The sequence below is a fragment of the Dendropsophus ebraccatus genome, chromosome 2, assembly GCF_027789765.1.
Source record: "Dendropsophus ebraccatus isolate aDenEbr1 chromosome 2, aDenEbr1.pat, whole genome shotgun sequence".
NCBI lineage: Eukaryota > Metazoa > Chordata > Amphibia > Anura > Hylidae > Dendropsophus > Dendropsophus ebraccatus.
In genome coordinates this window covers 182,022,164-182,034,615 of record NC_091455.1, presented here as the reverse complement: position 1 = coordinate 182,034,615, position 12,452 = coordinate 182,022,164, and the positions used below count along the sequence as shown (strand labels likewise).

At 45.6% G+C, this 12,452-nt stretch overlaps 1 long non-coding RNA gene across 1 annotated transcript; it reads right to left on the bottom strand.

The window, feature by feature from the left end:
- Window positions 1-8,680: 8,680 nt before the first annotated feature.
- On the bottom strand, window positions 8,681-9,528 carry LOC138784797 (uncharacterized). Its single transcript, XR_011361943.1, has 5 exons — window positions 9,464-9,528; window positions 9,275-9,359; window positions 9,095-9,144; window positions 8,888-8,944; window positions 8,681-8,763 (listed from the first exon to the last, which is right to left on the bottom strand). It is a non-coding gene; the product is annotated as an uncharacterized lncRNA (long non-coding RNA).
- Between the last annotated feature and the right edge of the window lie 2,924 nt (window positions 9,529-12,452).

Below are 12,452 nucleotides of genomic sequence, written 5' to 3'. Positions count from 1 at the left end.
AATACCCCACATGTGGACATAAAGCGCCATGTGGGCGCAGGGCAAGCCTCCAAAGGGAAGGAGCGCCATTTGGATTTTGGAGGTTGGATTTGGCTAGAATGGATGATGAACGCCATGTCGCATTTACAGAGCCCTCGTGCTGCCAAAACACTGGAAACCCCCCACAAGTGACCCCATTCTGGAAACTGCACCCCTCAAGGAATCTAACAAGGGGTGCAGTGAGGATATGGACCCCTTGATGACGGGCACATTTGTGCCATGAAAGTGAAAAAATGAAATTTTTCCCTTTCACGTCACATTGTTCCACATTTGTGCCCGTCACCAGTGGGGTCCATATGCTCACTGCACCCCTTGTTAGATTCCTTGAGGGGTGTAGTTTCCAGAATGGAATCACTTGTGGGGGGTTTCCAGTGTCTTGGCAGCACGAGGGCTCTGTAAATGCGACATGGCGCTTGAAATCCTTTTCAGTGAAATTCAGCTTCCAAAAGCCAATTGGCGCTCCTTCCTTTTGGAGGCTCGTCCTGCGCCCCCTTGGCACTCTATCGCCACATGTGGGGTATTTCTGTACTCGGGAGAAACTGCGCTACACATTTTTTGTCTTTTTTTGCCTCTTATCCCTTTAAGAAAATGAAAAATTGAAGGCTAGAACAACGTTTTAGTGTAAAAAATATTTTTTTCTTTTTTCACGCCATATTGTTGGGAAAATCTGTGAAGCACCTGTGGGGTCCAGATGCTCACCGCACCCCTTGTTACATTCCTTGAGGGGTGTAGTTTTCTAAATGGTGTCCCTTTAGGGGTGTTTTTTAGGTTTTGACACCCCAGAGCCTCTGCCAACCTGAAGTGGTACAGTCAAAAATGACCAAATATAACGGAGGCGTTGAAATTCACTAGGCGCTCCCTTATATCTGAGGCTTGTGGTTGCGTCAAATAGCGCAATAGGGCCACATATGGGGTATTTCTATAAACTGCAGAAACGGGGCAATAATTATTGGGGTGCATTTCTCTGGTAATAGGTTTATAATTATGAAAAATATTGGATTACAATAAAATCTCTGCACAGAAAATTAAAATTTTCAAATTCCTTACACACTTAGCTTTTATTTCTGTGACTCCCCTAAAGGGTTAAAACACTTTCTGGATGTGCTTTTGCAGAGTTTGGGGGGTGCAGTTTCTGAAATGGGGTGCTTTGTGGGGCTTTCTAACATACAGGCCCCTCAAATACACTTTAAATTAACCTGAACAGGTCCCTAAAAATATCTGATTTTGAAATTTTACTGAAAATTTGGAAATTTGCTGCTAATGTTTTAAGCTTCCTATCGTCTAAAAAAAATGAAAGATAGTTTAATAAATGCCGCCAACATAAAGTAGACATGTTGCTAATGCTATTTAATATATAATTTATGTGGTTTAACCACTTTCTGTATACGCAAAAAAGTTTCAAAGTTGGAAAAATGCAGTTTTTCACATTTTTTCACATTATTTGGGTTTTTTTCATAAAGATTTGTTATGAGTATCGACTCCAATTTACCAGAAATGTAAAGTACAATATGTCCCGAGAAAACAATCTCAGAATCAGCCGGATAGGTAAAAGCATCCCGAAGGTATTAATGACTAAAGTGACACTGGTCATATTCATAAAATTTGTCTCTGTCATTAAAGCCATTTCAGGCTCTGTCCTTAAGGGGTTAATCTATTAATATATAACGTTATTCTATTATTATAGAAGGATAATAGGAGGATGCAGCATCATTAGCATATTGCATGTATGTATGTATGACATCATGATGATGTCACACTGCTGAGCTGGGGTAAATTCTAGCTGACACGCCAGCTGTTACCTTTGATGGGCAAAGGATGGGGACGAGAACGTCTAGGGCTGGTATGTACCACAAGATATTATTACCTGTTACCTGTGTTTGCTGTATAATTATTAGTAAATAAAATTACTAGTCCAGTAACTGAGCAGCATTGCAGGATGTCTATGGGCAATGGAGGGGATTTATATGAATATCTATTTTTCTAAAAATGTAATATCTTGTCTTTGTTCTGTTTGGTCACTCCTAATGGTCACTGTTGTTACTGTATAGCACAGGGACATCTCTATAACTTTCTCCATTTCTTTTTTTTAGTATGAAAAGCATTGCACGGAGGGAGGAGCGAGGGAAACAACATGACCAAGGTAAGTGTAGGAGCATGACCCCTATAATAATAGTAATATTCCTCATCTACATGGTGTCACACTGTAAAATAATTTATAACATCTTCTATTTTACAGAGAATCCCCGGGAAGAGATAATTCTCTGGGTGAAATCGGTGGCAGGTTAGGAGGATGATAAGTATACTTTCATAACATCCACCATATCTGCAAATGTATCATCATCATCATCAACAATATAAAGAATAACATAAACATTATCAGCAAATCTAACCATGTCTTATCGATTTATTTATTTTTTCAGAACATCTAGAATCCTGCGGCAGCGGAGGGAGGAGAAGCCGTTTTTTTTTTTTGAAGAAAATATTTAATCAAATAAAAACTACAAAAAACCCTTACGTATATTGGATTGTCATAATTATTTGGTGTAATAGGACATGCACAATGTCAGCTTATTGTTGTCTTAAAACAAGTTCTATTTAAACGACAATGTTAGTGACAGTGTGTTGACCGTCGTTCTGTGTCACAGGAAATGTAAAGAGTTCTTTAGAACTACAAATCTCAGCCGACCTGGTCTTGGCATAAAGTAAATGTAATGCACATATAATGCAGAGTTCATGTTTATTGGAAGGTCTGTAGAACTACAGGTTTCAGTAGACCTGGACTGCAGCTGTATATGCAATGTGTAGTGCGGTAAGTGAGTCCCCCACGCTGCTCATATGTCTAGGGGAGAACATACAACATAGACTGTACAACATATGTTATATATTATCCCCTAGATATATGAGAAGCGCGGGGACTCACTTACCGCACTACACATTGCATATATAGCTGCAGTCCAGGCCGGCTGGGACTTGTAGTTCTACAGAAATTCCAATGAACCTGAGAATGGCATGCACCCGACTGCTTATGGAGGGTGCTCACGGACTGTCTGTGGCATCCTCCATAAGATCTAAGTCCCCTTCTTCCATCCCGCCAGGAAAGAGTTAAAGTTTGTATGTTTCCTCCTTCCCCCTCCCACTTCCTTACCTGAGCAGTACAGGGCCAATGGCTATCATTCGCGGGCTTTAGAGCCTATCGGGGAGCTTGGGGTATGTGGCTAGAACATACCTTATATATACTGGTCAGCAGCTCCCCCCTCCTTAGTAACTGTCTCACAGGAGCGATTTTCCATGGCGTCGGCCGATGAGCAGTTGATGGCAGCGCTTCAGGCGCGGGCCGCCTCGGAGGGTGAGGGCTGGCTCAGCAGATTCCTTGCTGGGATCAGCCCCCCTCCGGTTAGCAGCCAGTTGCGAAGTGGAGTGGAGCGGCGGTCGGCACGGCGTTCCCGTGCTCCATCGCGTCTCAGCCCCAGCTCGCTACTTCCGGTTTCCGGCGGTGCGCGCAGTAAGTCCCGCAAGGCTTCTCAGGCGGCGCATGTCCCTCCCGCCCGTCCCGCTCCCTTGCCGGCCTCTGCCTCACCTCCTCCTCTCTCAGCTGCTGGCGCCTCATCGGAGCTCAGAGCGAAGGGCCATCATCCTCCCCTGCCCGGTCCATCAGCTTCGCTGCCTGCGGTGGCAGAGGCGGCTTTAGTACAACCAGCCTCTTCCCCCTTATTATTTTCCCAGCTCCCTCCGGTGGCTGTCCCGCCTCGCGGAATTTCCCTCCCCCCTAGTGCCTCCTCTTCCCTGGCCATTAGATTCCCTTGGGCCAGAATAGGCAGCAATGCCAGTGTCTCTTCGGAAGATGCCCCCCTTCCGTCTGAGCAGCCTGCCACGTCTGAGCCCCCTGGAACGGCAGCTGCACAGGTACAGGCTCCTTCCCAGCACGTTACAGCTGCTGCTTAGGTAACACTGCAGCCTACAGCGCCCCCTCCGGTTAGCAGCCCCTTGCTTCCCGCCGGTAATTTGCCAGTCATTCCCTCTTCAAGCGGTCAGGAGCATGCGGGTGAAGGGCAGTTCTCCATTAGGCATGGCAGCAGACCTGCGTCATCTAGACATCGCTCACGTTCCCATCGCTCCAGGCGTTCCTGTACAAGTTCCCGTTCCTCATCTGGTTCCTGGGACTCCCGGCGCCATAGGCGCCGTAGGTCGCCTGGTCGCTATCACCGCCGGTCCAGACGACGGTCCAGAGATTCCGGCAGCTCAAGGCGTTCCAGAACCTCCAGATGGCGCTCCCCATCTTCTTCTGGTGGGTCCAGTGCCTCCGAAGTTTCTGGCCGGAGTCCTAGGGATCACCGGGGACGCAGGGCTCTTTCCACTTCCTCTAGGCTGTCCACCTTGCCGGCTGCTGCTCCTACTACTGTCCCAGCTTCGGTTCCTGATCCGGTGGTGTTGCCGAGCCAACCGAATGTTCATCAGTCGGTTTCTGCTGCATCCGGAACGGGTGAGTTTACCTTTACGGGTGCATGGGGTGGGGGTGGGAACAAGGAAACTGATGTTATGGTAGCCTTGCAGTCTATTTTAGGCAGATTGTCTAGTCCGGCTTCTCCGGCCTTGCCCGCCCCTGCAACCCCCGAGGTAAAACCTCCCCCGCCCTTGGCGGGTTTGCACAAAGACTCGTTCTTCTGTGGTATCAGCCTGTTGGGCACTCATCTAGACCCTGACATCAAGGAGAAGATTTGGGCCAATCAGTATATAGATATATGGTCGCTGGTCTCAGTTGACCAGCATACGGTTGATAAAGAAAGGCGCCCCTTTGTTGGGAATGCTAGATTAGCTGATAGGAGGCCCCGCGTGGAAAAAACTATGAACAATTGGATGCAGGCTTTTTTGGTTCTGGGTTATGTAATGGGTCAAAAGCATCCTCAACACTGTTCGGAATTGTTTGTTTATTTCGACAGTATATATAGTGCCTACAAGTCTCATGGGGGGGTCCGCCTGATGGCGGTACGACGAGGACTTCCGGAGGCACCTTGCTCTCCAGCCAGAGTTAGGCTGGGGCGTTAGTGCCACGAATGTTTGGCTTCATTGTCATCATTTGCTTTGCTTTTCGGAATTTATTTTGGTATGGTCCGAAATTGTCCCCCGCGTGGTATGGCAATATGCCAGAGATCCTGCAGCTATCGAACGTGCCAGGCAGACACTGAATGCTCATATGTCCCGTTTTGTCAGATCCCGATCGGGCATAGTCGTCCGTCATCGGCAGTTGGAGGGGGAGAATAGTGGATTGATGATGGGTGATGGTGTTCACTTGACGGATATAGGTACCGATATTTTCCTGTCCGGTATCGAGCAGGCCCTGTTCTTGTTGGGTGGTGGTCGGAGCCCCGTTTAGGTGTAAAGGGTCTCCTCCTTGGCTGAGAACACCTGCTTAGCAGGTAGGGTTAGCGGACGATCGTGTACGGCGGGAGTCCGCCGGTGGCACCCCGTGGCTACCCTTCGTTGAGTTGGCACATCGTGCCGGTTTTGGTTAGTACAGAGTGCGGTTAATAAAAGCTGTGGCCGGCCATCACCCAGCAAAAGTAACTGGTGTGTTTGTCTTTCTTCCTGGCGGCGTGGGGAGCTGGGTTGTTTCTGGTTAATTGTGTATAGAGCTCTAGACAGTCTGGCATGCACCCGACTGCTTATGGAGGGTGCTCACGGACTGTCTGTGGCATCCTCTATAAGATTTAAGTCCCCTTCTTCCATCCCGCCAGGAAAGAGTTAAAGTTTGTATGTTTCCTCCTTCCCCCTCCCCTTCCTTACCCGAGCAGTACAGGGCCAATGGCTATCATTCGCGGGCTTTAGAGCCTATGGGGGAGCTTGGGGTATGTGGCTAGAACATACCTTATATTTACTGGTCAGCAGCTCCCCCCTCCTCAGTAACTGTCTCACAGGAGCGGTTTTCCCTCCCTCCCTCCCTCCCTGTTATCTAAGTGAAGTTGGACCTTGGCGAATGTGTTATCAGCGTTTGGACGCATGTTCTGCTTTACATTGTTATTTAAAAAAAATAAAAAATACTTTTGTTACGAGTTGAGATGTGTTTGGATCATAAGTCACAGCTGACTGAGAACACCTGCCTAGCAGGTAGGGTTAGCGGACGATCGTGTACGGCGGGAGTCCGCCGGTGGCACCCCGTGGCTGCCCTTCGTTAAGTTGGCACATCGTGCCGGTTTTGGTTAATACAGAGTGCGGTTAATAAAAGCTGTGGCCGGCCATCACCCAGCAAAAGTAACTTGTGTGTTTGTCTTTCTTCCTGGCGGCGTGGGGAGCTGGGTTGTTTCTGGTTAATTGTGTATGGAGCTCTAGACAGTCCTGCTCTACAGAGAATACTATTTATGAACATTGCATCATTGCATTATATGTGCATTACATTTACTTTATGGCAGAGTCCAGGCTGACTGGGGCTTGTAGTTCTACAGAACTCTCAATGAACTTGATCATTGCTCTATAGTGGAGGATTTCATATGTTATGGACATTTTATTATTTTGTTTTGTTAGATTGCGGCTATTTCAGCTGCGGGGTCACACGCCCTATCTGCCCTCAGACATGCAAATGGATGATCACAGACTCCAGAAGGAGAAGGACTGAGCTACCATCCTAAAGGAATCCGCCTCTGCACTTTGGGTGATATACTAATTTTGTACAGGATGAAATTATATAGATTTGTTCTACTATGAAAAAAAGTCATATACAGTAAAAGATGTCTATTTGAAAAGCATTTTTTGGTTAAGTGTGGTGCTATACCTATAGACTTTGTCCCATTGAAATTGCCCCCATTATAACGCCACAACCAGTTAATACTCTGTGTGCTCTGGCCCTTTAAGGGTACGTTCACATGTACCTGATCCACAGCAGATTTCACGTTGCAAGTTTGCAGCGAAATCCGCTGCGGATCCAGTACTGTGAATCTGAATGGGTCCCATACACGCAGCGGATCTGCTGTGTGTATGGGACCTGGCCCCTTTAACCCCCACACCGCCAGCCGAAAGCCCGCCCGCAGCCCCGGCCCCCCGTCTACAGCCCCGAGCATACATTACCAGCTCGGCGCCACAATTGTGTGAAGCTCCCGGCTCCCCTCGCTCCTCTTCAGCCAATCACTGCTGCCGTGCACTGTCTATAGGGGGTATCACTTATAGGGGGAACAATGCCTTGGGGGAGGGGGGGCTGAATAGATGGTGTTCAGGGGTATCACCTACATGGGGATGGCCGACAGGAGGGGCCGTGGTTAGGGAGGGCCCACAATTTCAGCCCGGGCCCATGGTTCCCTTAATCCACCCCTGCTAACATTATAATACAAAGCTTACATGACAGATCATGTTACTGACACATCGTACAAGGAATGTTCCCAGGGGTACGGTCATGTCCAAAAGCAAAAGCTAAAGCATTTCTAATGACTTGTTGTGAGCCCTGTGCTTGGGCTGGGGATCATTGCTCATGTTAATGCTGAAGCATTGTATGGCTACTACATGGAAATCTCAGAGGTCAGATTTGTCCATAGCAACCAATCCCATCTATGATTTGTAGCTATAGACAAATCAGACTATGGTTGTCAGAGTAGATAAATCTGGGCCTTCTGATTACTATGATCCATCTATACAGAGGTGTAACCTGATGCGCCCAGGCATGAATGCAAAATCTGTAATAAAGCCCATAGTGTGAGGGATATCCTAGGGAAGAAGGGAGACCTGGGAGAAAACGGGTGCAAGTCCTGGGCCCTGTGCAGCTTCCAGAGTTTTATTGGACCGAGCACTGACAACTCCCGGGCAGCATGTGGTGCAGTCTTTATCTTCCGCTCTTTTGCACACAGCCCGACTCTGGGCCCCTCCTTATGGTGGCCCTGACGATGTGTGTTATATAGCATGACACCGCCCGGCAGCATGTTATGTCCTGTATCTAAGAATCTCTTAAGGGGAAATTTATCAAACTGGTGTAAAGTAGAATTGGCTCAGTTGCCCCTAGCAACCAATCAGATTCCTCCTTTCATTCCTCACAGACTCTTTGAAAAATAAAAGGAGGAATCTGATTGGTTGCTAGGGACAACTGAGCCAGTTTCACTTTACCCCATGTATGATAAATCCTCCCCATAGTGTTTTAGTTCTGTTTTTTAGTTCTATTCATGTTTCTTTTATGATTAAAATGTAATATTTGCTGGATGATCTAGAGAATATTCCCTATTAGCATCAACCTGACATCTCTGCTCCCAGCTCATCGGCTAAAAGTACTGAGGGATTCCCTATAAAACATATGGATACAAAAACAACAATGTGCCTGGTCCTTAAGGCGATGTATGTATATATGAAGTGTTTTTTTATGGTAAACCCTGTTACTGAGTTAATAATGTATTTAATATAATATAGCATAAAAACATAGTAAAAAAACCAATGAACTTGAACTTTGCATTACATGTGCATTACATGTGCATTACGCCAAGTCCAGGCCGGCTGGGACTTGTAGTTCGACAAAACTCTTCCCAGTTCCTGTGACACAGAACGACGGCCAGCACACTGTCACTATCATTGTTGTTGAAATAGAACATAGTTTAAGACACCGATCAGCCGACATTGTGCATGTCCTATTACACCAAATATTTATGACAATCCAATAGACATAAGGGTTTTTTGTAGTTTTTATTTGATTGAATATTATCTTAAAGAAAAAAAAAAAACGGATTTTCCTCCCTCCGCTGCCGCAGGATTCTAGATGTTCTGAAATAATAATAAGACATGGTTAGATTTGCTGATAATGTTCATAATGTTCTTTATATTGTTGTTGATGATGATGATGATGATAATTTTGCAGATATGGCGGATGTTATGAAAGTATACTTACCATCCTCCTAGCCTGCCACCGATTTTACCCAGAGAATTATCTCTTCCCGAGGATTCTCTGTAAAATAGAAGATATTTTAAATTATTTTAATGTGTGAATAGTGCAATGTTACCTGGGACAGGTGTTACTATATACATGTACTATCCATAGACACCATGTAGATGAGGAATATTACTATTATTATAGGGGTCATGCTCTTACACTTACCTTGGTCATTCCGTTTTACTCGCTTCTCCCTCCATGCAATGATTTTCATACTAAAAAAAAAGAAATGGAGAAAGTTATAGAGATGTCCCTGTGCTATACAGTAACAACAGTGACCATTAGGAGTGACCAAACAGAACAAAGACAAGATATTACATACAGTACATGGTGACAATAACTTACCAGATGTACTCAATAAGCCAGCTGAAGACAATCAGCACTAATATTACAAAGACTATTATGAAGAAAAATCTCAATTCTTCGATCCCTGAAAAATAAAGACATTGTTAGAAAAATAGTTAAACTTTTTACTTACTAATAATTATACAGCAAACACAGGTAACATAGGTAATAATATCTTGTGGTACGTACCAGCCCTAGACATTCTCGTCGCCATCCTTTGCCCATCAAAGGTAACAGCCAGCGTGTCAGCTGGTATTTACCCCAGCTCAGCACTGTGACATCATCATGATGTCATACATACATACACATATGCAAATGATGCTGCATCCTCCTATATAATACTGATAACTGGCAGCTGCCTATGAATGTACTGGATGATTGTATGGAGGGAAAATATCTTATATCAATATATGAATTATCCTTCCATAATAATAGAATAATGCTGTATAATAATAGATTAATGTTGTATAACCCAAAATTCTGAAAGTAGACTAATTAAATAAGATATAAATATCACATATATAACATATAATATCACATACATGTAATAATGTTATTATGATGAGATCTTTCATATAGTGATGCCCTCATAGGAAATGCTGCTATAAAGGGGCATTGCCATCAGAGACCCATAGGATGTGAGTAACATGTCTGATATGTGCTGCTACGGCTTCTGGAATATTGGACGCCTGATTCCTGTCCCCCCTGTTAAAGGGACCACTGGCCACAATACACAGATAGTGAATAAATGGAGCAATATATCTTTTTTTTCTTCTATAGGAATTATAGAAATGGTTGTCCATGTATTTCCTAGGATAATGCTATATAGGTTTATGATGGAAATAACCATTATACAACCAAGAGCTTTCTCCTGCTGGCTGTCAGAGACTGTAGTTCCCCCTGCCGCCTGTGTGTGGTGTTGTTCTGTAGGGGTAAGAGTAGGGGTGACGGTGTGTGGATGGACAGCACATGCTCTCACATAGATGTCACATTGTAGAAACGAGAATATAATTCAGGAAAATATAGATTTATTTTAATATAATGTTATGTTGATGTTATTAGAATACAATATAATGTTCCTCCTTACCTTCTAAGAGCCATGCATAGAAGTCTATGACACAGGCGGAAACGGGCGTGCCTGCCACAGTCGGCGAGCGCATGCGAGGTGCAGAATGCGCAACGGGTTTTCCGTCGCCATTTCATAGTGTGCATGTACCCTAACACCCCCAGTCTGTATACCCCTTGCTGGTTATTGAGCTAGTCTCAGTCTGCTTGTGTCTGTCATATATATCTGATTCTGGGGCTGAGCCTAGCTGAGCATGGAGTAGGACGCACAAGCCGGAGCTCCTTAGCCACCCGGATTACATCAGCCTACCACAGCTTCCAGCTGCAACCCTATGGGCAAGATTGGCACTGATCCCTGTCAGTATCCTTCAGGGATCATGCATCTGCAGAAATTCGCTCGGGAACGGAACATTTCCCTAGAAAGAAACAACCTGGCGCCATAAGCTCCTCACACAAGATGGCAGCCACGAGGCAACCAGACTGAGACATGGGGATGGAGACGGATAAGGACAGTCAGCGAGGCGGGAGAGATGCAGGTGAGGACTCAAATCAAAGACCCATATCCAGAACCTTCCTGAAAAAGATAGTGGCCTCTATCATAGAAGACTTAGCTGATATAAAGACCAATATACACCACATAGGCACGTGAGCAGAGGATCATGAAAGGTGGGCGCCATATTGTGATCCGGTCACCAGAGGACATCATACTGGACCTCCTGTGACTAGAAGTTTGGAACACTAAGAGAAGCCCGAAATCCAGAAAACAACTACAGGGGGAAGACAAACAACGTGGGGAAGATGGCTGATTGAACTGCTTTGTACCATCCCTACACTGTGCTGTTTATCCATAGAGGGGTCCATGAGTATAACCCCCAGGGCATTATAAGTGTTATACTTATTAATTTTTTGAGCAAATTTCCTTGGAATCTGACTGTGTCCTTTTTTCCTATAGGTCTCCTTTTTCTAGTTTTCCAACTAAGGGTCCTATTACACGGGCAGATAGTTGCCCGATCAACAATGTAAATGAGCGCCGATCTGCTAGATCGACGCTCGTTTACTGGGCCTATTCCATGGCCCGATAATCGTTCAGCGAGGGCTGCAGGGCCATTGTTACGAATATCCTAGCGGCCTGTCTGAACTCAGCCAATCACTGGCCCCGGCGGTCCCGGACAGTGATTGGCTGAGCGGTCTGTCAGCTCAGACAGGCCGCTCCGAAGCTGCTGCTGCTGCTGCTGTGCGGGACCGGGAGAAGGATCGCAGGAGAAGACCTGCAGCCTGAATAGGTAAAGTATGCTGTTTTCAAATCGCTGGTCGTCCGCTGCGCACTGCTATTCCACGTAGCGATGCGTGGGTGGCGACCGATGATTTTAGGTTTGAACCTAAATGAACGATCAGCCTATGACACGATCATCGGCTGATCGTTCTCTCTATTACACGGAGCGATAATCGTCCGAATTGGGACGATTCAGTCCCGTCATATGGGATAACATTCCATTCCCCCCTCCCCAACCTCTTAACCCTCTATTGAGGATTCTATTAACAGCATTGATTTACCACTTTCATTATATTGCACAGGCCCCATATGTTAACATGTCATGATGGCTACTGTGACTAATATACCTAGTTCCCAGGCCACGGAATTTCAGATTGTCTCAAAGTATGAACACACCTCAGAAGAGGTCCCAGGTTCTTTACGAGTTTAGACGACTGAAAGCAGATTTTATATTTTGCCAGGAAACACATTTCAAATCCACTTATCTGCCTGCTCTGTCCAAGTGCAAATAATCTTCCTGGCACCACAGTACCGACTTGAGCAAAGCCATATGTGGAGTTAGCATTGACATTGCTAAACATGTAGTGTTTACTAAATTAGCTGAACTAGCAGACCCTGAAGGCAGATATTTGTTTTTGAAAATCCATATAGCTGGTGATATCTTCTTCCTAGCAAATGTACAGTATATGCCCCTAACACACGCTAAGTTGACTGGCTTTGTCGGACACTTGATGCTTTTCACTCCTTTGCAGAGGGCATAAAGGTCTGGGGAGGCAATCTCAATTTCGCTATACAGTCCCTGACAGAAGTTCTGTCGCTAATCCATGTTGGGGAAACCAA